General features: G+C 51.9%; 1 protein-coding gene across 1 annotated transcript in view; it reads left to right on the top strand.

Annotated features, from left to right (window-relative positions):
• Window positions 1-22,149: 22,149 nt before the first annotated feature.
• The window catches only part of CERS4 (ceramide synthase 4), a 31,854-nt gene continuing 26,812 nt past the window's right edge, over window positions 22,150-27,191 (top strand). The window contains exon 1 of the mRNA XM_032309028.1: window positions 22,150-22,395. The gene's annotated coding sequence lies outside the window, so the exon portion shown is untranslated. The remainder of the gene's footprint in view (window positions 22,396-27,191) is intronic.

The following is a 27,191-nucleotide window of genomic DNA, read 5'->3' as shown; positions in this document are numbered from 1 at the left end:
GCTTCCAGTCCCTACCGGCCAGCTCAGCACCAACAGCTGGTTCTCCTTCAGTGCACGTTGTTTTTGTAAATTTGAATTGACACTTAGAATTGATGTGTGGAGAAAGGGTAGAGGTGAAGATAACAGAGAAGTGTTGGTTCACATGTGTTCTTCCTCTAGCACTTTTTCACAATGAAAGAGAAGTCTGAACAACGTATGGAAAATCTGATTTTAAGAGAATTATTAAATTATTATTTTAAAAGAATTTTTTATTAAAAAGAAAAAAATCTGAAGAGCTATAAAAAATAAAATAAAATGCCCTCCCACCGGGCAAGTAGAGGCTGGATTTTGTGGCTGAGTTTTTTGTTGGGTTCTGTGGCTCGGTTTTGTGGCTACAATCCGTGGCTGGATTCTGGGGTTGAATCTGTGTTGAGTTCTATGGCTGAGTTTTGTGTTGGGTTCCATGGCTGGGTTCCCCAGCTGGATTGTGTGGCTGGGTTTTGTATTGGGTTTCATGGCTGGCTTTCATGTTGGGTTCTATGACTAGGTTTCACGGCTGGGTTTTGCTATGGATTTCATGGTTGGATTCCATGGCTGGGTTTCACAGCTGGGTTCCATGGCTGGGTTTCACGGTTGCGTTCCATGGCTGGGTTTCGTGGCTGGCTTTCATGTTGGGTTCTGTGGCTAGGTTTCATGGCTGGGTTTTGCTTTGGATTTCATGGTTGGGTTCCATGGCTGGGTTTCATGCTTGGGTTGCATGGCCGGATTCTGTGGCTGGGTATTGTGTTGGGTTCCATGGCTAGGTTTCATGTTGGGTTCCATGCTGTGTTCCATGGCTGGGGTTCTGTGACTGGGTTTTGTGTTGGGTTCTGTGGCTAGGTTTCATGGCTGGGTTTTTTTTGTTGTTGTTGTTTTTGTTTTTGGTTTAAGATTTTATTTATTTATTTGACAGAGAGAAAGAGAAACCACAAATAGGCAGAGAAGCAGGCAGAGAGGGAGGGGGAAGCAGGCTCCCTGCTGAGCAGAGAGCCTGACAACGTGGGTCCCAGGACCCTGGGATCATAACCTGAGCCAAAGGCAGAGGTTTAACCCACTGAGCCACTCAGGCGCCCCACATGGCTGGGTTTTGTGTGGAGTTCATGGCTGCATTTCACAGCTGTGTTCTGTGACTTGGTTCCATGGCTCACTTAGGGCTTCAGTAGCTTTGACACCTTCTGCTCTCTTGCCTGGGGAACTTTCAAGGTGAAGACATTGCAAAGACATTTTGTCCTACTTTGAAACAATAAATGAATAAAGACAACCACAGGCCAGATCAGATTTAAACTGGGTTAAAAGTGGCCTTAGAAGCAAATGCCATCACCACAAAGGAGGAGGCAGGCAGGCACCGGGTTTTGAGCCTGGAGAAGGACTGGCACAGATGCCAAGGAAGGGTTACCTGGAGTAAGGGTTTGGCCAGGACACCAGCCGGTTTTCTTAGTGCTCTGGGTACAAAGTGCCATGAGTTGTACTGCTCTCCCCTCAACCCCATTTTCCCCCAATTATCTTTATTAAATATAATATTTAATATATATTTAATGTATATTGTAATGAATATCCTGCTCTAACATTAGTAATGTATTATTTGTATATTACATAAACATATAAATAATATCCCATTAGTTTTGAAATGTGAGTTTTCAGAACACCTGATTTTTCAGGAATGCATTAGGATGTTTCAGTAGAAGCACCTGGTGTGTCAAGCACCTACTGTGAGTGAGACACTTTCTAGGTGCTGAGGACACCGCAGCGAACCATCCAAACCCTCCTGCACGTGGCATTCCAGTGGGGGATGGGGCAGACTGTATTCTCCAAAAAGAGCTGTAACAATTTTTTTTTTTTTTAAAGATTTTATTTATTCACTTGACAGAGATCACAAGTAGGCAGAGAGGCAGGCAGAGAGAGAGAGGGAGGAGGAAACAGGCTCCCTGCTGAGCAGAGAGCCCGACATGGGGCTCGATCCCAGGACCCTGGGATCATGACCTGAGCCGAAGGCAGAGGCTTTAACCCACTGAGCCACTCAGGCACCCCAAGCTGTAACAATCTTGACCATGCAACTTGCTCTTCTTCAGCACGATCTTGACACCCCTGGACAAGAGCCGGGGATCTAGGTCTCCCACGCTTTTTTTTTTTTTTTTAAGATTTTATTTGTTTGACACACACAGAGAAAGAGAGATCACAAGTAGGCAGAGCAGCAGGCAGAGAGAGGTGGGGAAGCAGGCTCCCTGCTGAGCAGAGAGCCCGATACAGGGCTCGATCCCAGGACCCTGGGATCATGACCTGAGTCGAAGACAGAGGGTTTAACCCACTGAGCCATCCAGGTGCCCCTAGGTATCCCCTCTTGAAGCTGGGCAGAACTGTGTCTACCTTAGCCACTAGAGTGCAGTGGAAATGACGTTAGACCCCATGACTGAGTCATAAAAGGTGATGCGGCTCCTACCCGGGTCCCTCTTGGGGCGCTCCCTCTTAGAACCAGCCTCCATGATGTGAGGAAGCCCAAGACACAGGGAGGGGCCACATACAGGTGCTGTCCACAGCCCCAGCTGAGTTCCCAGCCGGTGGCCAGCATCCACAGCCACTGAGGTGAGCCAGGAAGCCTGGAAATTACTCCAGTCCCCCGTAAACAGAACCATAAACCGTAAATAAGAACCACCCAGCTAGACCCACCCAACCCCCCCAATTGCGAGAGATAATATGTTTTGTTATCATATTCTCTAGAACCAGGAGAGACAGCTATCAAAGAGACAAACAAGTGAGTTTCAGCCAGGGATATGGGGACATGAAAGCAGAGTGATGGGACTGAGTGGGCTGTTTTAGATGGGGGCATCCGGGAGGACCTCTTAGAGGAGGTGACCTTTGAGCTGAGGCCTGATGGATGAGAAAGAGTGAACTATGATAAGAACGAGAAAACAGGGCTCCAGGCAGAGGGAAGAGCAAGTGCAAAGGCCCAGAGGTAGGAATGATATTGGGTGTCAGGAATAACAAGGCAGCCCGTGCTGTTGGAGTAGAGAGAGCAAAGGAGTGAGTAGCAGAGGGAGGTTCTGGGGGCCTTGTCGGCTGTGGTCCCTCTGAGTGTGCTGGGAAGCTGCATGATGATTTCGAGCAGGGATAGGATGAGACCCAACCCCTAACAGGGTAAGGAGGCAGGTGGGGCTGGGGCTTTCCTGGGAGGAAAGCACCAGGGTCTCAGAATGACTTTTGTGGGTCATAAGCACTTTTACGCAGGGGCCCCTTCCTTCATTTATAATGAGAATTGCATGGGTATAAAAATTAATGCACTCCAGGCCAGGTTCATGATTACGTATTCATCATTGTCTATGCGCTTTTTTTCTTCTGATCTTAAAAAAAAATAAAATTTAAAACATTTTCATGAGCCCCTAATAGTATCCTGGGCCCTGGGCACAGTGCCTAAAGGATGAGCCAGACCTTCAAAGCCATCCAGGTGACTGAAAGCCACATGGTGCCACAGCTGGGCATAGACCCAGACTCGATGGACAGTCAGCCAACCTGGCAACAGTCTCACCCTTGGGGAATCCCAAGTCCCGCCGGAAGCTCCCACTGATGGATGGACTGGTGGAATGATCGAGACTCAGCCAGCTTAAGAGAGGATAGCGGTGGCAGAGAGCCCTCCGTCATACATGCCGTTGGAAAAAGTTCCAGGGGAACAAAAATTCTGCATTTTGTGTGGCTAAGCCAAGAGAGTTGGCCCCTCCCAGAGCTGCTTCTATTTCCCTCCGGGAAGCCAGGACCACACAGGCAGGGGGTTCACAGAAATTATTCTCTCTGGGCATTTGGCTGCCTCCCAAGACTGGCTCAAGACATCTGCCATCCCTTGAGTCATCTCTAGGTGAGAACAGTGCATCTCTGGAGACAGCAGCACCACAATGGAGAGGCAGGACTGTGCAGGAGCTCCAACAGTCTTCAGAGTTGGGTGTTTAAGTTATTAGCCTCAAGGCACTGGGCAGCTTAGGGACATCTGTGTTCTCAGCTGTGAAATGGAGGAAATAATTGTACCTACTCCCAGCGCAGAAATTATGTAATTTAAACCAGATAGTGGTGAGTAACCCTTAGAACCACGTCCGGCATGATCCAGTGCGGACCCCATAAATGGTCTAGAAAATAAAACTAGGGAGACAAAGCGATAGCTGACCTGCTCCAGACCTGAGCAGCTGTCCTTAAATACCAGACCCTGAATTAAAATACTATGGGAAATTGGTGGGGGCCTTGACAGATCAGCTCAAATATTCCCAAGCAGGAGAGGCATCTGGTTGGCTCAGTCGGGAGAGCACATAACTCTTAATCTTGGGGTTGTGAGTTCAAACCCCAACTTTGGGTATAGAAATTACTTAAAAGTAAATTACTTAAGGGGTGCCTGGGTGGCTCAGTGGGTTAAGCCTCTGCCTTTGGCTCAGGTCATGATCCCAGGGTCCTGGGATCAAGTCCCACATCAGGCTCTCTGCTCAGAGGGGAGCCTGCTTCTTCCTCTCTCTCTGCCTGTCTCTCTGCCTACATGTGATCTCTGTCAAATAAATAAATAAAATCTTTTTTTAAAAAAAGTAAATTACTTTTAAATTATTTAAAAATTACTTAAAATTTTAAAAATTAAAAATTAAAAAATTAAATTTTAAAATTAAAAAAACTAAAAAAAATTACTTAAAAATTACTTAAAAGTAAAATCTTAAAAAAAAAATCCCCAGGGCACCTGAGTGGCTCAGTCAGTTGGGCGTCTGCCTTTGGCTCCAGTGGTGATCTCAGGGTCCTGGGATGGAGCCCTGCATTGGGCTCTCTGCTCAATAGAGAGAGTCTGCCTCTCTCTCTCCCTCAGCCCCTCCCCCCGGCTTGTGCACTCTCTCTCTCTCAAATAAATAAATAAATTCTTTTAATAAATAAATAAATAAGTCCCAAGAAGGATAAAGTGGTAAAGATAATCGAAGCAAAATGAAAAAGAGGAAGGAAGCCTTGCCAGATATGAAAACATAATAGGCAGTGGGAACCATGGAAACAATGTTGCTTTAGCAATAGGATTGGAAACCAAATTCATGGACCAAAATCTTGCATGATGCACACAGGTGTGTGTGTGTGTGTGTGTGTGTGTGTGTGTGTGTGTGTGTGTGTGTGTGTGTTTGATTTTGCAGTTAAATATTTGGGAGACAAAAAATAAATAAAATCCTGGTCTCATACTACATCAGAACCACTCGAATTGTATGTGGCTATGCATGACTAAGAAAGAAAGAAAGAAAAAGAAAGAAAAGGAAAGAATGAAAACAAAAAGGAGGTTGGTTTTCCCTTCTAATAAAAAACAAGAGCTTTCCAGAAGTCCTAGCATCTATGTCCCTGTGCATCTCACTGGCCATAAACAGGTCAAGGCCCCCCTCTAGCTATAAGGGAGTCTGGGGACTTGTGTTTTAAACTGAGCAGATTGCTGTCCCGGACATAATCAATGTTCTTTTTTTTTTTTTAAGATTTTATTTATTTATTTGACAGACAGAGATCACAAGCAGGCGGAGAGGCAGGCAGAGAGAGGAGGAAGCAGGCTCCCCGCTGAGCAAAGAGCCCGATGCGGGGCTCAATCCCAGGATCCTGGGATCATGACCTGAGCCGAAGGCAGAGGCTTTAACCCACTGAGCCACCCAGGTGCCCCCAAATCAATGTTCTTTAGTAACGAAAAAGAGACAATAAATAGGCAAGCAGGGGTGCCTGGGTGGCTCAGTGGGTTAAGCCTCTGCCTTCAACTCAGGTCATGATCCCAGGGTCCTGGGATCGAGTTCTACATCGGGCTTTCTGCTCAGCGGGGAGCCTGCTTCCCCCTCCTCCTCTGCCTGCCTCTCTGCCTACTTGTGATCTCTCTCTCTCTGTCAAATAAATAAAATAAAAAAGAATCTCTAAAAAAAATAAATAAAAATAAATAGACAAGCAACCAAGCATCTTTGAAAAAATACCCTCAAACGAATTGCAGGCATGGAGTGGTCAACCCCCAAGATGGTCCCCTGTGATCGAATGTCACCTCCTGATATTGGAGTCCCTCCCACATTAAATCAGAGGTGGGGTGCCCTGTGTGATCAACGGAATTCTCTAGAAGGCCAGTATGTGAGTTCCAGGGCTAGGTCATAAACGTCGTTGCAGTTTCTGTCTTGGTCATCAGCAGGGCTAGGCAAATTTTCCCATGAGGTGCTAGATAGTAAATATTTTATGCGTCATGAACCATGTGATCCTCGTCACAACGATTCCACCTGCTAAAATTGTTCTTGAAAAAAAAAAAAAAAGCACCCACAGCCAACATGTAAACACATGGGCGTGCTGCTATGCCAACAGAAGTTTATAAAATCAGGCAATGGACCAGTTTTGACCCATAGGTGGTATTTTGACCACCTCTAGTCTTTCAGACTGCTTGATCCATTCAAGGAGCACCATGGAAGGGCCCAGGTGATGGGGGGCTGAGACCTCCCCCCAACGACCGGCACCAACTTTGCCAGCCTTGTGAGTATGTCACCTTCAAAATGAGTCCAGTCCAGGGTGACATCCGGCTCTGACATCCTCTCAATTTCTGATCTGCAGAAAATTAGGAACGAAATATATGTTTGCTGCTATATTCAGCCGCTATGTTTTGGGGTCATTAGTTACGCAACAATCAGCGATAAGCACAAGGTGGTCTCAAGAATTAAATACCTAAAAATCGAACTACACAGTTCCGTGTAACTAGAAGAAAAAAGAAGGGAATAAGAGTAAATGGATTTTGAAACTCTGAGATCTCAGAGTTCATTCTAAGCTTACGAGCAGTGGGAGAGATGAGAAAGGAAGGGGCTGGGTTGTCTCTCTTTAAAACTTAAAGAGCTTTACCCGAATCGATTCATGTTAATATTCCAGCCCGGAGAAGGAAAAGACCATGAACAGAGAAATCACAAATACCATGGTGAAACAGGCAGACCAGCCGTGCGGACACATGAGCAAAACACATTCAACGCCTGAATTCTCCCAGATACTCGTTGCTGGGAGGAAATGAGACATCTCGTTGTCTATTTCAATAGTGACTTTTTTTTTTTTTTTATTTACAGAATCTCGCTTTGGCTTGCTGTTTTCAGCATAAATTGCAGCCTTCTGGAGAGCACTTGGCAACGTGTACCAAGAATCATCAAATGTTTGCCTCTTTCAAGCCAGTATTTCCACTTCTGAGAATTCACTCTGCAGAAATATGAGAAGTAGGCAAATATTTACCCACAACAATACTGGTGGTAGTATTATTTCAAGACTCAGGTAGCGCAAAGCCCGAGGTACACAGTTAAGCCAGCTAGAGTACAATAACATGACAGTTCACACCTCAAACCAACATGACACTGAAGGATAGCCAGACTGGAATTAAAATAAAACCTTCATTAAGAAATACAGGGGTGCCTAGGCAGCTCAGTCATTAACCCTCTGACATTCGATCTCAGCTCAGGTCTCCATCTCAGGGCTGTGAGTTCAAGCCCCGTGTTGGGCTCCATGCTGGACATGGAGCCTACTTTAAAAATAAAGGGATGGGGCTCAGTGGGTTGGGGCCTCTGCCTTTGGCTCAGGTGATGATCCAGTGCAGAGTCCGCTTGGGATTCTCTCCCTCTCCCCCTCTGTCCGCTCGTGCACTCCCTCTCTCCCTAAAATAAATATTTTTGGGGCGCCTGGGTGGCTCAGTCATTGAGCATCTGCCTTTGGCTCAGGTCATGATCCCAGAGTCCTGGGATCGAGCCCTGCATTGGGCTCTCTGCATAGCAGGGAGCCTGCTTCTCCATCTCCCACTCCCCCTGCTTGTGTTCCCTCTCTCGATGTCTCTCTGTCAAGTAAATAAATAAAGTCTAAAAAAAAAAAATCATGGGCGCCTGGGTGGCTCAGTGGGTTAAAGCCTCTGCCTTCGGCTCAGGTCATGATCTCAGGGTCCTGGGATCGAGTCCCGCATCGGACTTTCTGCTCAGCAGGGAACCTGCTTCCTCCTCTCTCTCTCTCTCTGCCTGCCTCTCTGCCTACTTGTGATCTCTCTCTGTTAAATAAATAAAATATTTTTTAAAAAATCATACAAAAAATAATAAAATAAATATTTTTGACGTAAGTAAATAAATAATAACAAGGACAGGAAAAAATAACACAATGAAATCTATCATGCAGTCATCAAAAATGTTTTGAACAATTAAGAACAATATGGGAAGGTTTTTCTAACAACACAGAAAGATTTTTCTTCTTCATTTTTTTTAAAGATTTTATTTATTTGTTTGACAGACAGAGATCATAAGTAGGCAGAAAAGCAGGCAGAGAGAGAGGGGGGAAGCAGGCTCCCTGCTGAGCAGAGAGCCTGATGCAGGGCTCGATCCCAGGACCCTGAGATCATGACCTGAGTTGAAGGCAGAGGCTTTAACCCACTGAGCCACCCAGGCGCCCCCAGAAAGATTTTTCTTAATAAGACAAAGTGTTTTCACATAATTTTTATTATTATTTATTTATTTGACAGAGATCACAAGTAGGCAGAGAGACAGTCAGAGAGATGGGGGGGAAGGAGGCTCCCCGCTGAGCAGAGAGCCCGATGTGGGGCTCGATCCCAGGACCCAGAGATCATGGCCCAAGCTGAAGGCAAGAGGCTTAACCCACTGAGCCACCCAGGCACCCCTTCACATAATATTTTAAGAAAAAGTTGCAAGTAGCTAGAACCCAATATTTTGGCTGGGATCTCTCTGATTTAAAAATCCTGTTGCAGGGTGCCTGGGTGGCTCAGTGGGTTAAGCGTCTGCCTTCAGCTCAGGTCATGATCCCAGGGTCCTGGGATCAAGTCCTGAATCCAGCTCCTTGCTCAGCAGGGAGCCTGCTTCTCCCTCTCCTTCTGTCTGCCACTCCCCTTGCTGTGTTCTCTCAATCTCTGTCAAATAAATAAATAAGTCTTTTAAAAAAAAAATCCTGTTGGTGGGGTGCCCGCCTGGCTTAGTCAGAAGAGCCCATGATTCTTGATCTCAAGGTCATAAGTTCAAGCCCCACGTTGGGTGTGGAGATCACTTAAAAACAAAAAATCTTAAAAAAAAAAAAAAAAAAAAAAAAAAAACGAAAAAAACTCTGTTGCCCGTGGAGCAGCAGGAGTCTTATTCGCTGTTGCAAAACCATGCGACCACTTTGGAAGACATTTTGGCAGTTTGTTCCAAAAATAAACATATCCTTACCATAAGACCCAGCAAATGCATTCTTCAGTATTTACCCAAAGGTGTTGACAGCTATGTCCACACAGAAACCCGCACACGAATGTTAGTAACAGCCTTATTCAGAAGTGCCCAAACTCGGAAGCAACCAAGATGTCCATCAGGAGGGGTTGGATAGATAAACTGTGGGACAGGCAGACAATGGAAAATTACTCGGCGCTAAGAAGGAAAGAGCCATCCAGCCACAGAAAGACAAGGAGGGGGCACCTGGGTGGCTCAGTTGGTTAGGCAACTGCCTTCAGCTCAGGTCATGATCCCGGAGTCCCAGGATCGAGTCCTGCATCAGGCTCCCAGCGCCATGGGGAGTCTGCTTCTCCCTCTAACCTTCCCTCCACTCATGCTCTCTCTCACTGTCCCTCCTTCAAATAAATAAATAAAAATATTTTAAAATAAAAAAATTAAAATAAATTAAAAAAAAAAAAGAAAGACATGGAGGACCCTTCAATGCACATGATCAAGTGAGAGAAGCCAGTCCGAGAAGGCCATGCACTGTAGAATTCCAACTCGGTGACATTCCAGAAAAGGCAGAAGCACAGGGAGTAAAAACACAAGTGGTGGCGGGGGCTTGCGAGGAGGGGGTCGCGAGCAGACGGAGCACATAGGATTTTTAGGGCAGTGAAACTATTCTGTATGATATTAAAATGGCAGATACATTCATCAGACATCTGTCCAAACTCACAGAATGTCCAGCTCCAAGAGTGAACCCCAATGTCAAACGCGGACTTTGGGTGGTAATGATGCATGTGCAGTTTCGACGACAGTGAGAAAGGTGCCCTTATGCCATGTTGCTAGGGGGACAGTCTACGCATCTGGGGGCAGGAGGCATATGGAAATTCCCTGTACTTTCCACTCAGTTTTGCCGTGAACCCAATAAATAAAGTCTATTAAAAAAGTATAAAATCCACTTGCCTTATGCTGAATGAAAGGAGCAAGTCTCAAAAGGCTATAAACCATGCATTTCTGGGGTGCCTGGGTGGCTCAGTGGGTTAAAGCCTCTGTCTTCAGCTCAGGTCATGATCCCAGGGTCCTGGGATCGAGCCCCGCATCGGGCTCTCTGCTCAGCGGGGAGCCTGCTTCCCTTCCTCTCTCTCTGCCTGCTTCTCTGCCTACTTGTGATCTCTGCCTGTCAAATAAATAAATAAAATATTTTTTAAAAATTTAAAGAATAATGATTATAAAGAAAACTTTACTTTCCCCCTTTGTTATGTAGCTCTGTGAATTTTAACCTGTGCAGAGATTTGTGTAATCACCGTGATCAGGACACAGAACATGTTCCATGGCACCCACATTCCCTCACTCTGCCCCTTTATCGTCTCCCCCAGCCCCTCCCCACAACCTTGGACCTGTTCTTGGTCACAACAGTCTGGGCTTTTCTAAGACTGTGGTGCAAATGGAAATGCACGGGTTTTTTTGTTTGTTTGTTTTGTTTTGTTTTTAAAATCATATGTCAGATCTTCAGCCGTCCGCAGCTGGCCCACAAGACCCTTTCCTGTTTCGTGCTCCGCGTCAAGAGTTGGTATGTCTGGGCCTTTTGTAAGCTGGAGGCTCAGAGGAACTACGACTCTTGATCTTGGGGTGGTGAGTTCAAGCCCCACACTGGTTACAGAGAATACTTAAGTAAGTAAGTAAGTAAATAAATAAATAAACTTTAAAAAAAAGAAAAAGGCACAAGACTGCCTATCTCTCACATGATTTCTAAGGTCTGCAGTGGACCCTGGACCTCATAGGGAAGGGCCTGCTTCATCATACCCCATATTGTCTGCAGAGCTGCAGGACAAATTCTGTGAACTCTGCTGTTCCACCAGCACCTGCCTCATCTGTGGCTCCTTCTAGGATCCCACCTCAGCAATGGCCCCAGAGATTGGGGCAGAATTCTCTGTTCCTGCCTCTCCTTCTCCTCCACCGAGCCACCTAGGTCTATTGACTTTACCTCCTGAATGCCTCCCAAAACTTCTTCCAAAATAACTTGCTGTAAAAGCATCTGGCAAATGACTTGTATCCAGCATATATAAAGAGCTCTTGCAAATCATCAACAAGAAAAAAAGGCAGAAACCCCAAAGGAAAAATGGGCCCTTCCCAAAAGGTCATCTCCAAATGACCAACAAAATGGAGCCATTCACTGTAGAGGCAGCAGGAAAAGTGGATGGTGAATTAAAAGAAAAAAAAAAAAAGACTTCTGAGAGGTGCCAAGGAGCCAGATATGAGGACTTTATTGCAGTGCTGTGAAAAGTGAAAAGTTAGAAGCTGCTGGAATGTGCACCCGTGGAGGAGTAGAGAAATGGAAAGGAGGATGGTCCTGTGATGGAATATCATATAGGAGTGAAGAAAGAATAGTTTCCCCTCTCATCTCTATCTGGACATAAATGTATCTCAAAAACATACTGGTGAGTGAAAAAAAGTTGTGCAATGATAATTCAGTGTGATATACTATTTATATAAATCATATAAAACACACACAATCGTTCTATATGTTGTTTACAGTTCTGTCTCTTCCCAGGAAGGTAGATACAGATTATGGAAGTGGCTTTCCCTATGGGGAGTACAGTGATTTTGTCTTTCGTGTGTGTCTCCCTGAAGTGGCCAGAGAAATGGACCGGTGGGGTCATCAGAGTGGAGTGTGACCTGATGGCCAACACAGCTGGGGGGTATCAGTGTGATGTAGGGGTCCAGAGGGACAAGAGGGACAAAAATAAAGGTGGCCCTTATGCCAGCATATGTCCACCATATATAAAGAGCTCTTACAAACCAATAAGAAGAAGGCAGAAACTTCAAAGGAAAAAATGGGCCCTTCACAAAAGGTAATCTCCAAATGGCCAATAGGTTATAAATATGCTTGACATCATGAGTCAACAGGCAGCTGTACATTAAACCCAAAACACCATGTCATGCCACATCTACCAGAACGGCTAACATGAGAAAGACAACACCAACTCTGTATCTACACTGCTTTGGAAAACTCCACAAAACTGATTAAGCCCCGGCGCTGTCATTGGTAGGGATAAACTCAACAGAAATGCAAACTCGAGTTCATAACACTCCTGCTCATGATAACCCCACACTGGAAACCACCTCTATGTCCAGCCAAAGGATAGGTCCATCAATTGTGGTAACTTGACAAAATGGAATATTATAAAACAGCGATTCTCAAACAAACAAAAAACCACAAAAAAACAGTGATTCTCTACAGGGGTGAATTTGACATTTGGCCATGTCTGGGGACATTTCTGGTGTTGTGGCTCGGAGAGGTGTGCTGTCATCATCTCATGGGTAGAAGCCGGATGCTGTTCAACTTCCTGCCGTGTGTGGCACAACAAAGAATTATTCAGCCCCAGACGTCAGTGGTGGTTGAGAGACTCTGCTATACAATGACAATGAACACAGACCTCAACCCGGAACAACGTGGGCAAATCCAACCCCACACTGCCGGGCATAAAGGGAATGTGAAGTCCAAAGGACAGGCAAAGGGATCCTATAGTTATTCAAAGTCAAGTTAGGGGTTACCTTGGGTGGGCGTGAAGGGAAGGAGACACAGCATGGGCTTTGAGGGGCTGGCGGCATTCTGTCGTGGATCTGCGTCCTGGCTACATGAACCCAACATTTGTGACTTGTGCATGTTTTCTGTATGTGTGCTTTAGAACCCTCTGCCCTGTTCAGCTCTGCACTGGGTGACTTCTCTGTCCTCTCCCCTCTCCCCTCTCCCCAGCCACCTCCAGAGAACAGCTAGGGGATCTCTACCGCACGGCACTCGGCACTCGGCTGACACTGTGTCCCTCCCTGCTCTAAACCCTTCCATGGCTCCCTATGGCCCCCAAGGTTAGATCCAAGTCTTTAAGGACTTTCTTGGCGCTGGTCCTGCTTTGTCCTCTCAATGTACGTACCTTCACTACTCCTTGCACCATCAAATTAACCTTCAGCCCCAAATAAGCTGCTTCAAACCTCCAGGCCTTGGCACCTGCTTTTCTCTTTGCCGGATTGCTTGGCTGGCGTGACACACTCTTGCCCTCTGAGGTTCGGCTCCAAAGCACCCTGGGTTTTGCAAAATACAAGAGAAGGCTTTGAGTAATACGCAAAAGCTTACTGGCTCACCCCTTCAGGTCCTTTCCTCCAGGGAAAGCCCCCACACCCTCTGAGCCACCCAGGGATCACTGGGCTGGGGAGAACTGAGAAAGCCCAGATCTCCGCCAGAAGGTTGTGCGCCCCCCACCCCCGCCCCGCCCCTTGGGGAAGGACAAGACAGGGATCCTAAAGGTTCAGAGCATGGACACTACCCCTCTTCTTTCCCAGCAGCCCCCACGTCTCCAGCCCCCTACCTGGGTTTTGCCTGTCCTACCCCATTTCCTCACCCATCTCCCCCCATTTCCAGAAGACTCTGCGCTGTCCCGCCCCTGCACAAGCCTATAGCAGGTTCAGAAGGGGAGTTGGGGGGCGAGGAAAGTTCCGGGGAGGTGGAGTCAGGTCAGCCCCGCCCCCAGCACTCCCTGGGCCTTGGGAGATTGAGTCCAGCGGGTCTCCGGCTCCCACTTTTCCCCAGAACTGAGCCCAGGCAGGCTTCACGCAGGGCGGCTAGCTTTGCGGAGGCACCCGTGACTCGCCGGGCTCCGGTGCTCGCACGCTGTGTGACCGGGGGCCGGCACCCAAGGTCTCCGTGCCTCAGTTTCCTCGCCTGCGAAAGAAGTTAAGGGTGCCCACCTCACAGGGCCACGGAACGGTCTGATGAGTCATTTAAAATAACGTCTGGCACTCAAGGCATCCCGGGACAGTTTTTTTGTGGGTGTTTTTACTTTAAATAGGCAAGAAGCCGAGGACATGCCCTGCCTTTGGGAAATGGTCAATACATGATGTTTTCCCCTCCCACGCCTCCTCGCGGATTGTCTCCGTGCTGTTCTTGACCCAGGAGGATCTAGAGGCCAAGTTCCAGCAAGTCTGCCCCATGGTCTCTGCTGCCTGAGTGCAGAGGGCAGCCCATTCCACCAGCCCTGGGAGATAGGCAGGACAAGCCCTGGCCAGTGGCCCCTTGCAGTTAGGCCTAACCTTTCTCCGTAGCCCCCTCTCTTGCCCTCACCCATGGGGACTGTCACCTCCGGGTGTCCTGCCCTCCCATGGCTCTGCCTGCAGGCGGACACCAGGGACCACACCTCTCCAGCTCAGAGAGACACAGCGAGCTTCCAATGCATCCCTCTCACGGACACTGGGACTTCTCCGGTGCAACCGGGCACTGTCCCACCAAGTCTGCTGTTGCCCCATGCCCCCCACTCAGGGTCACCCACCTGGCCAGCCAGTCAGAGAGGAATATCATGCGACGCACAGTCCAGACCCACCCATGACTCTCTCAGGTCACATTGGACTTTGTTTCAAGGGACCCCCCCCACCCCGCCCTGCTTCCCAGCCCCCTGCATCTCTGCCTACCTGTCCCCTAAGCTAAGGGACTTTCTGTCTTTGGGAAGATCACCGTGACCTCCTACCCATGTCCTGAACGTCTCGTGCCCACCCAACGTCCCCCATCACACACCCAGCCCATTGACCTGGAATAACCAACAGGCCTCTTCAACAGCTTTGGCTCACTGGTCCCAGAGAAAAGCCCCTCCAGTGAACACTGGCACCAAAAGGCCAAAGCAAGAAACAAAAGGGTTGATTGGAAGGAACTGTGTCTTTTGAAAACAGAGTACAAATTATGACAAGGAATTCATTCTACTTTAGAGTAAACAAGATGTGAGCTTCAGTTGTACACTACAGGCTAATTCTTCAAACAAAAAAAGAAATTAATTCATTGGGAGTTTTTTGGAAGGGCATTCCCCCCACCACCAAATTGTATTTCATAATTTACATTTAATATTGTAATAGGATTCTGGAGTCATTGGAGGAGAAAATAGACAAAGAAAGAGAGAGAGCGCGCAAAACACAACAAAAATGCTTGGAGGGTACTGTGGTTTGAATTGTGTCCCCCAGAAAGATATGTTGAAGTCCTAACTCCCAGTATCTGGGAATGTGACTTTTTAAAGATTTTATTTATTTATTTGACAGAGAGAGAGAGACAGCGAGAGAGAACACAAGCAGGGGGAGTGGGAGAGGGAAAAGCAGGCCTCCTGCTGAGCGATGCCAGGAGGTGGGGGGCGGGGGTAGGGGTCGATCCCAGGATTCTGGGATCATGACCTGACCACCTGATCCAAAGGCAGATGCTTAATGATGGAGCCACCCAGACACCCTGGGAATGTGACCTTTATTTGGAAATAGGATCTTTGTAGATACAATCAAATCAAGGCGAGGACATCTGGAATTGAGTGGGCCCTTAATCCGAGGACCTCGCGGGAGAAGTTTGGACAGAGAGACATGCAGAGGAGGGAAATGCAGGCACCGGAATGACATGTCCACAAGACAAGCAATGCCAAGGAGTTCAGGCAGCCATGAAAGCTAGAAGAGGCAGGAAAGAGCCTTCCTTGGAGCTGTCAGAGGGGGCACGGCCCTGTGGATCCCTTGATATTAGACAAGGAACTCCGTTATGGCGGCCTCAGGAAACCAGACAGGGGTCTGCGTCTGACCCATCTAACGTCTGAGTCACTCTCCCGGGAGCTGCCTGTCCTGCCTCAACCAATGGGCACTTTCTCCGTGTTTAATTATTCCTCCAGCCCACCACCCATCCCTCCTTGGTCGAAAACTCACCTGTGTTTTGGTCCCTGCCCACAGCCACTTTCTCTCACCACATGAAATCCCACCAGGTTGCCAGGCTGGTCATATCATTTTTCAATAAACTTGCATTGTGTTCACGTCGTTTTGGGGGCGGGGAGGGGGACAAACAAACAAACAAAGAAACATAGTTTGGGGGAATGTTTACAACATCCCACAACCAGAGAACAATGGATCCCCTCCATCCCACCAAAAAAAAAAAAATCGTGTTCCATGGGTGTGGCTTGGGGCTGATATAATCCTAGAGACTGAAGTGGGGTCTGATTTCTTAAATCATCAATTTAGTAATAAACAGCTTTCCCATTGTGACAACTCTAGCTTCCCTCCACACTCTACTACTACCCTCCTTGCAGAAGGGATGGCCCTAGCCAGCTCCCAGATCGCACATCTAAAGGATGGCTGATGCCTCAAATGTCGCGGGGACAACCAGGAGAATAAGTCGGATCCCTACCTCACACCTTACCGCAGTATAAATTCCTGAGGGGCCAAAGTGTTACACGTGAGAAATAAAATCATGAAAGTACGAGGGAAAAAAACACATGGGGACCTCATAAAAATAGTAATTTGAGAATAGGTAAGGTCTTTCTAAGAAAAATAATTAAACACAAAAGCCGCGAAAGAAAGCAGAGTCCTGCTTCCTAAAAATCCAAATAGACGCATGGGGAGAGAACACTATAAACCAGGTAAAAGTACAACAAATGGGGGGTGGGGGTGGAAACGGTATTGCTGCTTGTATCAGAGAATATGAAGTTATTTCCTTAATACTGAAAAGAGCTTTGGGGTACCTGGCTGGCTCAGTTGGGGGACCGTGAGAACCCTGATCTCAGGATTGTGAGTGCAAGCCCCACATCAGGAGTTGAGATTACTTAAATAAATACTTTTTTTTTTTAATCTCCTAGATGTATGGGGCGCCTGGGTGGCTCAGTGGGTTAAAGCCTCTGCCTTCAGCTTGGGTCATGATCCCAGGGTCCTGGGATCAAGCCCCACATCGGGCTCTCTGCTCTGCGGGGAGCCTGCTTCCTCCTCTCTCTCTGCCTGCCTCTCTGCCTACTTGTGATCTCTGTCTCAAATAAATAAATAAAATCTTTAAAAACAATGTTACAGTAGAGGGGGTGCCTGGCGGGCTCTATCAAGAGAACACGTGACTCTTGATCTCGGGGTTGTGGGTTCGAGCCCCACGCTGGGTGAAGAGATTACTTTAAAAAATAAAATCTTTTTAAAAAAATTTAAAATGCAAAAAAACAACAACAACAACAACAAGAAGAAGAAAAAGAAGGTATACATTTATACACAAAAACTAATTTCAGGAAGCTGAACCAATTTATTGAGCCTCTAGGAGCCTAGAGCTGGGGACTTGGGAGACAGACAGGGTAGGACTCTTGGCCCTAGTAAACCTTTGCCCAGCGTTTGAATGTTATGTACTGACTGTTCCAAAGAAAAAACATTTCAATGCAAACCAGATTGTCATCTCCTATCTTAAAAAGACTTATAAAGGGGTGCCTGGGTGGCTCAATGGGTTAAGCGTCTGCCTTCAGCTCAGGTCATGATCTCAGGGTCCTGGGATGGAGCCCCAAGGGTGCTCCCTGCTCTGTGGGGAGCCTGCTTCTCTCTCTCTCCCTCTGCCTCTCCCCACCCCTCATTCTCTCTCTCTCAAATAAATAAATAAAATCTCAAAAAAAATTAAAATACAATGAAATAGTACTCAATTTCCTCCTAATCAAATCCAGGAGAGGGGATGTTGTCTTGAATCTGCAGGTGTTGACATGAGGGCTCCCAGTCTTGCTGTGTCACCGAGGGCAAGTACCCTCACCTCCCACCAGGATGACCAAGCACCTCAGTTGGCTCAGGACCGTCTGGTGCCAGCACTGGAAGCTCCGTGTCCCGGCCACATTGGATGGCTGGTCACAGCCCCTCCAGGCCCAGGATGTTTTATCTGCCGGTTTGTACAGACCTTGCAGGTATGCAGGTGGGGATTGGGAGAAATGAGAGCTTCGCGGATGCCCTTGGAGTGTCGGGATGGGGTGGAGGGGGGAAGGCAGGAATCAAGGAACCAGGAGCCCGGAAGGTAGGTGTGGGGGCCCTTTCCCATCACCCCCAGGGGGCCAGGCCAGCCCTGGGGATAGGGAAGTGCGGACAGTGAGTGAGGGAGTGAGAGGTGTGAGTCTGCCAGGGCTGAGGGAGGGTGAGGATCCTCTGTGTCCCCACCTGGGTGCCTCCAACCCCGCAAAGGGAAAGAAAAGTGGGGTTGGGGTGCCTGGGTGGCTCAGTGGGTTAAAGCCTCTGCCTTCAGCTTGGGTCATGATCCCAGGGTCCTCTCTCTCTGTATGCCTGCCTCTCTGCCTAATTGTGATCTCTGTCAAATAAATAAATGAGGGGCGCCTGGGTGGCTCAGTGGTTAAGCCGCTGCCTTCGGCTCAGGTCATGATCTCAGGGTCCTGGGATCGAGCCCCACATCGGGCTCTCTGCTCAGCAGGGAGCCTGCTTCCTCCTTTCTCTCTGCCTGCCTCTCTGCCTGCTTGTGATCTCTCTCCGTCAAATAAATAAATAAAATCTTTAAAAATAAATAAATAAATAAATAAATAAATGAAATATTAAAAAAAAAGAAAAGAAAAGGGGGGTTGCTGGCGGAGGATAAGAGGTCAGGAGGAGTTGAGTTCAAAGCTGCCCCCTCTCTGGCTGTGTGGCCTTGGGCAGCTAACTGCACCACTCTGGGCTTGTGTCCTCATCTGTGAAATGGGAATTTTAAATGCACTTGCTTCACAGACAGGGTTGGAGATGTTCACCTCCGTAAAGCTCCCAGCACGTGTGCCTGGCATCAATGCAGTCATGCTGTTCCCTGCCCAGTCATGCTGTTCCCTGCCTGGCTGCTGGGAACCTCGGGCCAGCGGGGGTTGGGGGTGGGGGGACGTTGCATCATCAACTCAAGAGGATTAGCCTGCTGCCCCTGGGGAGCTGGGAGGGCCCTTGGAGAGGCAGCAGCAGAATTAGAAGAAGGCAGAGCTGCTCCAGGGAGAAAAGCACATGTTCCTCCCTCCCACGTCCCCACCCCTGCAGGCAGCCAGAGAAGGTGACGCTGCTTGCGTCCATGCTCAGATGCTTGCACACAAACACACACAAAGAAACACAGAAACACACAGAGACCCAGACCTGTAGGCGCACGGACAAGGACACACAGACTCACAGACACACCCAGCAGGCTCCCTTCTGAGCCTTTCCAGGACAGACTTCATTTCTTACCTTGCCGCTCCCCATTCTCCCCGCCCTTCAAGACCATCTGTGAGACACCGTGTACCAGGCCCCCTTCCTGGCGTTACGGTCACCAGAGGATCAAAATGGAACCCCCCAGCCTTGAGGGGTGAACATTTTCTGGGGGCGGCCATCAGGCACAGGTGAACCTTTCACTAAAGACCCAAGGGATGGAGGGAGGACCCGCAGGCAATGCTGTTCCAGGCAGAAGGAACAATCAGTGCAAAGTCTTCTCCGCGCCCCATCCCACCTGTCTCAACCCTCCCCAGCCCTGGCTCAGGCCATTTGGCTGGAGAAGCATGGAGACGGAGGTCCCTCCTGGTTATCCTCCATTCCACAGATGAGCACACCACAGGGCTCAGAGGGGCTGCGTCACCCAGCCGAGGTCACACAGCACAAACATGCCCCCCCCGCCCCCCCTCCCCGCCATTGTGAACGGAAGTCTTGATTGGCAAAGGCTGGGCCAGGGAGGACAGTCGGCCACAGGCCTGGGGCAACAGGCCCGGCGTGAGTTGGGCAGCGCAGGGCACAGAGAGGCAGTGACAGACATCTGGGATTTCAGTCCTCACCCTGCTGGAACAAGGGTGCAGCAGCCCTGGAGACCACCAGAGGGGACCAGAGGTCTGGAAGGGGTGGGTGATGGGGGGGGGGGCACATGGCTGGGTGGGGGGGAGGGATTGGGGGTCTGACCCCGGTGGGGCCCCAGGCTGCTGATTTGGAAAGGGAGTGCAGCTGTGCGTGCTGGGGGAGGGGTTCCTGAGAGCGCAATCAGGTAGGTCTCTGGGTGGGAGAATGGGGGTCCGTGTGAGTTTCCTTTTCAACAGTGATGAGTGATGACACATTTGGTGGCTTAGAACAACACACATTAAAAACAACAACAACAACAACAACAAAAACCAACACACATTTATCTGATAGTTCTGGAGCTCAGAAGTCCAAACGGGTCTCCTGTGCTCAAGTCCGGGTGTGTGCAGGGCTACATTCCTTCTGGAAGCTCTTGGGGAGAATGTGTTTCTGGCTTCTAGGGGCACCTGCTTTGCTTGGCTCGTGGTCCCCCTCTCCATCGTCTGAATCAACAGTCTAGCCTCTTCCACCTGGATCAGGGCTTCTGCTGCTCCGGGCCTACCCTTCTGTCCCCCATTCAAGCGCAAAAGGTGTGGACACCTGGAGGAAAGGCAAGGGGCTTCCCCTGTCTCCCTCAGGTCCCAGGGTCCCCTGGGTCCCCGCTGCCCCTCCCCAGACACCCCACAATGGACTTGCCATTTCTCCGCTCCTGCCAACCAGGTCCCGGCCTCCCCTGATGCCCAGAGCCCTGGCCGGTTTACCACTCCATCCCTCTGGAGTCCCTCCTTTCTCTTCTGTCTGCACCCCCTCCCCCACTGGGCCGCAGAAGCACCCACTGCAGAGTCAAAAATGAAGTCTGTGTCTCTCATGGGAGAGCCCTGGAGCGCCTTTGGTGGCTGTCCTCTCTTCTTCACTCACCTCTGGACCCTAACTCGGCTTAATGCCCCCCTCCACTCACCTCGCAGGTTCAGAGGTCACCTCCTCTAGGAAGCCCATACTGAATACTCCATGCTCACCCATGGGGTGGGGGTAGGGGAAGGAAGGCATAAGGCAGCCAAGCAGCAGCCCAAAGGCAGAGAGCTCAGCCCGCATCTCTTCCTGCCGGCTGACCCTTCCCTCCAGCCACCCCACCGCCCGCCTGAAATCTCTCTCTGACCTCGGCCCACATCTCTCTCAGGGGCTTCCCCCTTCGCTTCTCCAGGGATCTGCTCCTTCTCTCCTGGGGTCTGGACTCCCCCATTCCACTATGTCTCCCCTTACTATGAATAGAAACAGCTGCCGGCTCGGAGCACCCACAGGCGCAAGGCGATGTCGCCTTAAATGCCATAAAGCAGCTTTATGGCCCTTCCTCTCCCCGATGCGCAAAGGAGCACTTGGGGGTAGCGGTGTGGGGTGCTCTGCAGAGGGTCCCTGAGGCCTGAAGGAGAAGGATGCACACATTTGAAAAGGGAAATCACAGTCTGGTGGAGGAAACAGCAGGTGCAAAGGACACGAAGCTGGGTTGGGAGGCGCAGGTTCGCTATCCCACGTGTAGAAATCAGACCTCAGCGATGTGAAGCAACTTGCTTGGGGCCCCACAGCCAAGAAGGCGGGGCCTTCCCCCACCTGCCCTGGATCTGCTTCAAGGAGAAGCTTGTTGTCCAAAGGTGAAGCCGCTTTTCCAGATGAGGAGACAGTGGCCTAGCCGCTCTGGAACCCCTTCCCTTCAGCCCGGAGCAGCTGGATCATGAGCCCCTCAGGTGGGACACAGGGGTTCACAGACCACCTCTGCCTCGTCCAGCATTGTCTTCCCTTCGAGGCTGACCCAGGCTCCCCGCTCCGGGGCGCTGCTGATCCTGGGCCACTTTCACTTGCACCTGACAAGAGAGGGTCCAGGGCTACGCTGCGCCACCACCCACGCTGCCTCTCTCCTCAGCTCTACCTCCTGACCCCCGCACCCCACCAGGGTCTGCCTGGCTGACCTCCTCCACTCCCAACCTCCCAACCCGGCAGTTGGCTCCTGCACACGCATCGGCCTCACCAACCACGAACTGGGGCGTCTTGGCCTGCGAGCTGGGAGACGTCTCCAGGCTTGGGGAACCCGAGGGGGCCTCCGAGGCCTGAGACGGAATGCGGGCGTCCCCCAGCAACGCCCCGCCGCGAGATCCCGCGGATCAGGGCGCCCGCCGTGTGTATGCGGATGGGCGGGTCAGAGCCAGGCCAGAAGAGGGGACCTGGGAGGCGGTCGAGCGGACGTGCCGCGAACGGAACAGAATCCTGGGCCAGACTGAGCGCGGGCCGCGCGGGGGTCAAAGGCGAGAGATAAGGCGCAGGCAAAAGACCTGCGGCTGGATCTCCGCCAGGCGCGCCTCCAGGCGGACCTCGGGGGCGGGCCGGGGGTGGGTCGGGGGCGGGCCGGGGGGGCGGAGCTAGGCCCGGCCGGCGGCGCGGGGCGGGGGTCCAGGAAGCGGTCTCGTTGGCGGAGAGGGCCGAGCCCCGCCAGGACCCCGCGTCCCGCCGGGGCCCGCCCCGGCCCCGCCCCTCCCGGCCCCGCCCCTCTCTGCCCCGCCCCGGTCCCCCAACCCCAGCCTACCGCCGGGCCCCACGGCAGAGGCCGCGCTGGGAGCAGAGTCCGGCGGCCGCGTGCGGGGTGCGCGCGCTCCTTCCTCTCCGCGTCCGCCGCCCGCCCCTGCCGTGCCCCCAGGTAAGCGAGCGCCCCGCGCCCCGAACGCCGCCGGGAACGCCACCCTCACGGCGAGCCCCGGCCCCGCCTCCGCGGCCATGGCGGCCCCGGCCCCCATCACTCCGCCCGGGGCGGCCTCTCGGGGCTTCCCATCCGGTCCCAGGCCCGGGCCGCCGCCCCTAGAGAGACCCGCTTCCCCGAGGGTCAGCGCGCCGCGAGCGCGGGGACGAGGCTGCGAAACGGGCCGGAGGGAGTCGGGGCGAGCCGGCGCGGCGACGCGGGGGAGTCCGGGCGTGTGAATGCGAGCGGCGCGCCGCGAGGGTGGGTCGGGCACCGGGGAAACCATGCGGAGTACCTGCTGGGTGCCACCGACGTGCCCGCGCCGGGGATGCAGTCGGGGCCCTGACCTCGCAGCCCGGCTGCGTAGACGGCTAGCCACCGTGTAAACAGGCTGCGATCACTCCAGCCCGCGCCGAGTGCGGGGAGGACAACACCTCGGGGAGATGGAGTCAGGGTCAGGGAGCGATTCTCCGAGAGGGTGTCATCCGGGCCTGAGTGGACCAGCCCGCGAGGGCTTTTGAGGCCCAGGAAGCGACAAGATTTGGAGGCAGGGCCCAGCGTGGTGTGTTTGCAGGGCAGAAAAGAGGCCAGCTTGGCTGGAGCTCCGGGAGGGAGGCTTGGAGGTGGGAAGAGGTTGGCCCGCGCCTCGAAGATGGCGGGGAGTGAGTGGATTCCATTCTCAAGTCTGGGGGGGTCACGGGAGCGACGCAGAGCAAAGTGAGTAACCCGGTCCTGCTGTGTCTTAGGAAGAGCCCCTGCTGTGCGCGGGCGGGATGGGAGGAAGCCCGGCAGGAGGCTGCAGGTTTGGCCCCCACCGGAAGGGGTGGTGGAAAGGGGGTGACGCGGGGAGGAGGGGTGCGTTTTGGCAGAAGAACATTCTCTGTGTTCCCTGCCGGCTCAGAAGTGGGGCGTAAAGGAACCGGAGCGGAGATTTCTGGAGTATGCACGGGCCTTTCCTTGTTGAGATGGGGAAACTGAGGGAGACGCAGGTGGGGTGGGGCCGTCGTGGCTGAGTCTGACTTGCAAAACCTGTGAAATGCCACCTGACCGGGGAGGCTCCCGGAGGCCGGGGAGGCTCCCGGAGGAGACTCCCGGAGACGGACTCCACACCCAGGCAAGGTCTCCCGTGGCCCAGTGCAGGGGTCAAGCTGGCTCCAGTCTAGTGACCTGAATTGAATCTCTTTTAGGGAGGCTGCCGGAGAAAGACATTCTGGAGTGTGGGGTTGTCTTTGAAGGTCCCAGGGTCCCCAGGCTCCACTCAGGGCCGTTCCTAGAGCAGCTGCAGTGAATAAACGTGGCTGGGGCATGGGTGCCGGGAGACTCACTCAGCACACCTGAGTCCCCACAGGCCAAGCTGGGACCTTCCCTGCCTCCTTTCCCAGCGCACCTGCTCCCAGTGGAGGTGTCTTGAGAGGGGAGAGAAGAGGTGGTAGAAATGAGCTGGGACACTTGGTGGTGGAACTGGCCTCGTGACCCCCCAGGGAGAGTTTTCCAAGGTTCAGTTTGCCCATCTGTAAAATGGGTCAGTAGAACCTATCCCTGGGAGTGTTGTTCTGATCCAAGGACGTCTTGGCTAGGAAAGGGCTTGGCTGATCCCAGTGGCGGCCTCTGGCCTTGAGGCACTGGGGAAGGGCACCAGAACCAGCAGGAGTTCACAGCCTAATGAGCCCCCATTTCCTGCTCTGAGAAATGGGGGCGCTGTGTAACTGTGGCCACCTCCAGACCAGGGCCTTCTGCAGATGGAGTGAGTCAGGCGTGTAAAGTGTTCGGCTGGCCCAGCGCCTGGCTTGGAGTGATCACTCGGCACAGGAGCCCCTGGGCTAGTTGGCCAGGAGGTGAGGGGGAGAGAGGAATGGGCCTCCCACCACCCTCGGGATGCCCACAGGAAAGCAGGTGCCCGGGGACAGTCTCCTCTTATCTGGGCACCACAGGCTGTCCTCTCTCCCGCTGTCTGGAGGCTGCCTCTGACCTTGTCCTGCCCGCTTGAGTTCGGTGCCCGCAGGCTAGTGACTTCACCTCCTTCTTGCTTCAGCTGCTTCTGTAAAATGGGACTAATAGCAGTCATCACCGCAGAGGGGAGCACAGCACCCGCTGCTAATAAGCACCTGAATGCTAATAGGCATCCAGGTGCCTGGATGTCTGGGGGGAGGGAGCCTGCAGGAGTGTGGCTGGTTCATCCCGGGGTGAGCCTCCCCAGGGAAGGCTTCTTGGAGGAGGTGATCATTGGTGGGTTACTAAGGATGATTCAGAGGGAACAGGGTGGAGAGACCAGGGTACAGGGATGCGGAGGAGCTGAAAGACCAGCCTGGAAGCAATCTCACTGGTCCAGATGGAGGTTAGGATGAAGTGATGAGGTCCTGGAGAGAGCGCCGGTGGGGGTGGTGGAGCAGCGGCTGATTGGGGAGCAGGCTCAGGTGCATCTGAAAGTTGTGATGTTGCTAGACACCCAGGTGGATGTGAGGTGCAGGGTGGGCTTTGAAGAAGCAAGCTTGGAGCTTGGGAGACACCCCCACCTGGGGGGAACTGGGCAGAGAGAGGGCACAAGGAAACAGTAGGTGGCAAGCCAGGAGCCAGGGAGCAAGGGCTTCAAAAAGGAGGAAATGGTCAGCTCAGCTGCATTTCTGAATCCTCTGCTTGAATAATTCAGTGAGAGAGGTCTCCCTCCCTTACTTGGCTGTCTTGCCCACTCCACCCCAAGCCATTCAGAATGGGCTTTTCTTTGCCACACTTTGAATGGGCTCAGGCCAGAGTGGCATAGAGGAGGTCTTTCTCCTCCTTCGATCTTGACTTCATACCTTTGTTAATATGAAACGGTCCCACCAGTTCCCCACAATGAATGGGCAGGAGCTCAACTCTCTCCCTACCCCATCTTGGGCTCCCAATCCCATCTTTTGCTCCAGGATCCCATGACTGTGAATCTGAGGAGGGGCCAAGCCCGTACTATCCACACCCTGGAGAGAGCCCCTCTAGCCTGTGCTTGTCCCCCCCTCCCTGCCCCCACCTCTGTCTACCCCCGTATCTGTCATTTATACGTGCCGCACATATGGGTGTGAAACCTGGGTGAGGAAGAGCCAGGTGGACATCTGGAGGAAGGGCAGTCCAACCAGAGGCACCAGCATGTGCAAAGGTCCTCAGGCAGGAGCTGATCGGGCATGTTGGAGGTATAACAAGGAGGACAGCGTGGCTGGATTGAAGTGAGCAGTGGGGAGCGTGGGCAGAGGGGCAGATGAAGAGAGCGAAGGTCTCAGGGGGCCCCAGTCCAACGACAGCAGACCCTGGGAGGGTCCTGGCTTGAAGGATAAGAGGTTGTGGAGCCCCATCGCTTTGCAGTTTGCAGGGCGCTTTGTCCCCTAAGTGCAGGGGTCATTCCAGGAACCCTGGTGGCCCAGGAGGCTGGCAGGAGGAAGAAAGAGAATCCACCCCTTTTCCTGGTGGGAAGGTCTACCCCTTCCCATGATGGGAACTCCACTGACCTTGAAGACTTCCCCGAGGAAGTGAAGCAGCCAGGGAGAGGGCGCAGGTAGGGGCTACGGAGGCAGGGAGGAGACTGCAGGAGGAGGGGGTGGGCAGCAGTGGGGACCCGGTGGGCAGGCCAGGCAGGGCACAGGGCTCCGTATGGAACAGGATGCTCTCGGGGAGGGGACAGAGATGGCAGGTGGCGAAAACCAATGCAACTGTATACCGAGCATGGTCCCGCCATCAGCCTGCCAACACTCCGTTTCCAGGTGGAGGAGAAAGGACCCAGCCCCCCACTCCCTGCATGTGCGAGGGCCTGGCTGCCTGGATCTTGTCCCCCTTCTCACCCTCACCACCGACCCAGGCGTGTCCCCAAACCTTAGCAGCTTCGATGCTTTTTTTTTTTTTTTTTAAGATTTTATTTATTTATTTGACAGACAGAGATCACAAGTTTGCAGAGAGGCAGGCAGAGAGAGAGAGAGAGAAAGGAGGAAGCAGGCTCCCCACTGAGCAGAGAGCCCAATGCGGGACTCGATCCCAGGACCCTGGGACCATGACCTGAGCTGAAGGCAGGGGCTTTAACCCACTGAGCCACCCAGGCGCCCCAGCTTCAGATGCTTTAATGAGAGGATGCAGACACTTGGACTCTGGAACGGACATCGGTGGTCCCGCTGGGCCCGGGGCCCTGTGGCTGCCACTGTCCTCCCCACCCACCCCTCTCCAAACTGGGGATGGGTGCGCCTAAGGGCAGCTCCCTTTGGCCCCGGCTCAGCTATGACAATGATCCTGGCAGGCCCATGGAGCTACAGCTGGAGCAAGGGAGACTGACTCTCCTCTTAGATTCAGGGGACAAGGACAGAGACAGAAGGGGAGAGTAGGCAGGACAAGCTCTGCAGACTTGGGCCTCTGGATCTCATTTTTCCATCGGTGTTGTTGAATGGGGTGGGCTTTAATATAGGGCTGTCACCTCCCTGCCTTCATGTCTTCCCGCATGCCCCTCTGTTCAGCCCTGTGGGCTTCATCTGGATCACTTGAAGCTACTGCCTGTGGCCCAGCCTCAGGGCCTTTGCACAGCCTGTTCCCTTTGCCTGGAGTGGTCTATGCCCATGGCTTCCTCATCTCTTTTCTCAAGAAACACTTTTTTTTTTTTAAGATTTTATTGTTTATCTGACAGAGAGAGCCAGAGAGTGCAAGCTGGGGTGTAGAGCAGGCTCCCCACTGATTAGGGAGTGCGGGGGCTCTATCCCAGGACCCAGGGATCATGACCCGAGCCGAAGGCAGATGCTTAACCAGCCGAGCCC

Source organism: Mustela erminea, chromosome 1, assembly GCF_009829155.1.
Source record: "Mustela erminea isolate mMusErm1 chromosome 1, mMusErm1.Pri, whole genome shotgun sequence".
Taxonomy (NCBI): Eukaryota; Metazoa; Chordata; class Mammalia; order Carnivora; family Mustelidae; genus Mustela; species Mustela erminea.
This window is presented reverse-complemented; position numbering and strand designations above follow the sequence as displayed.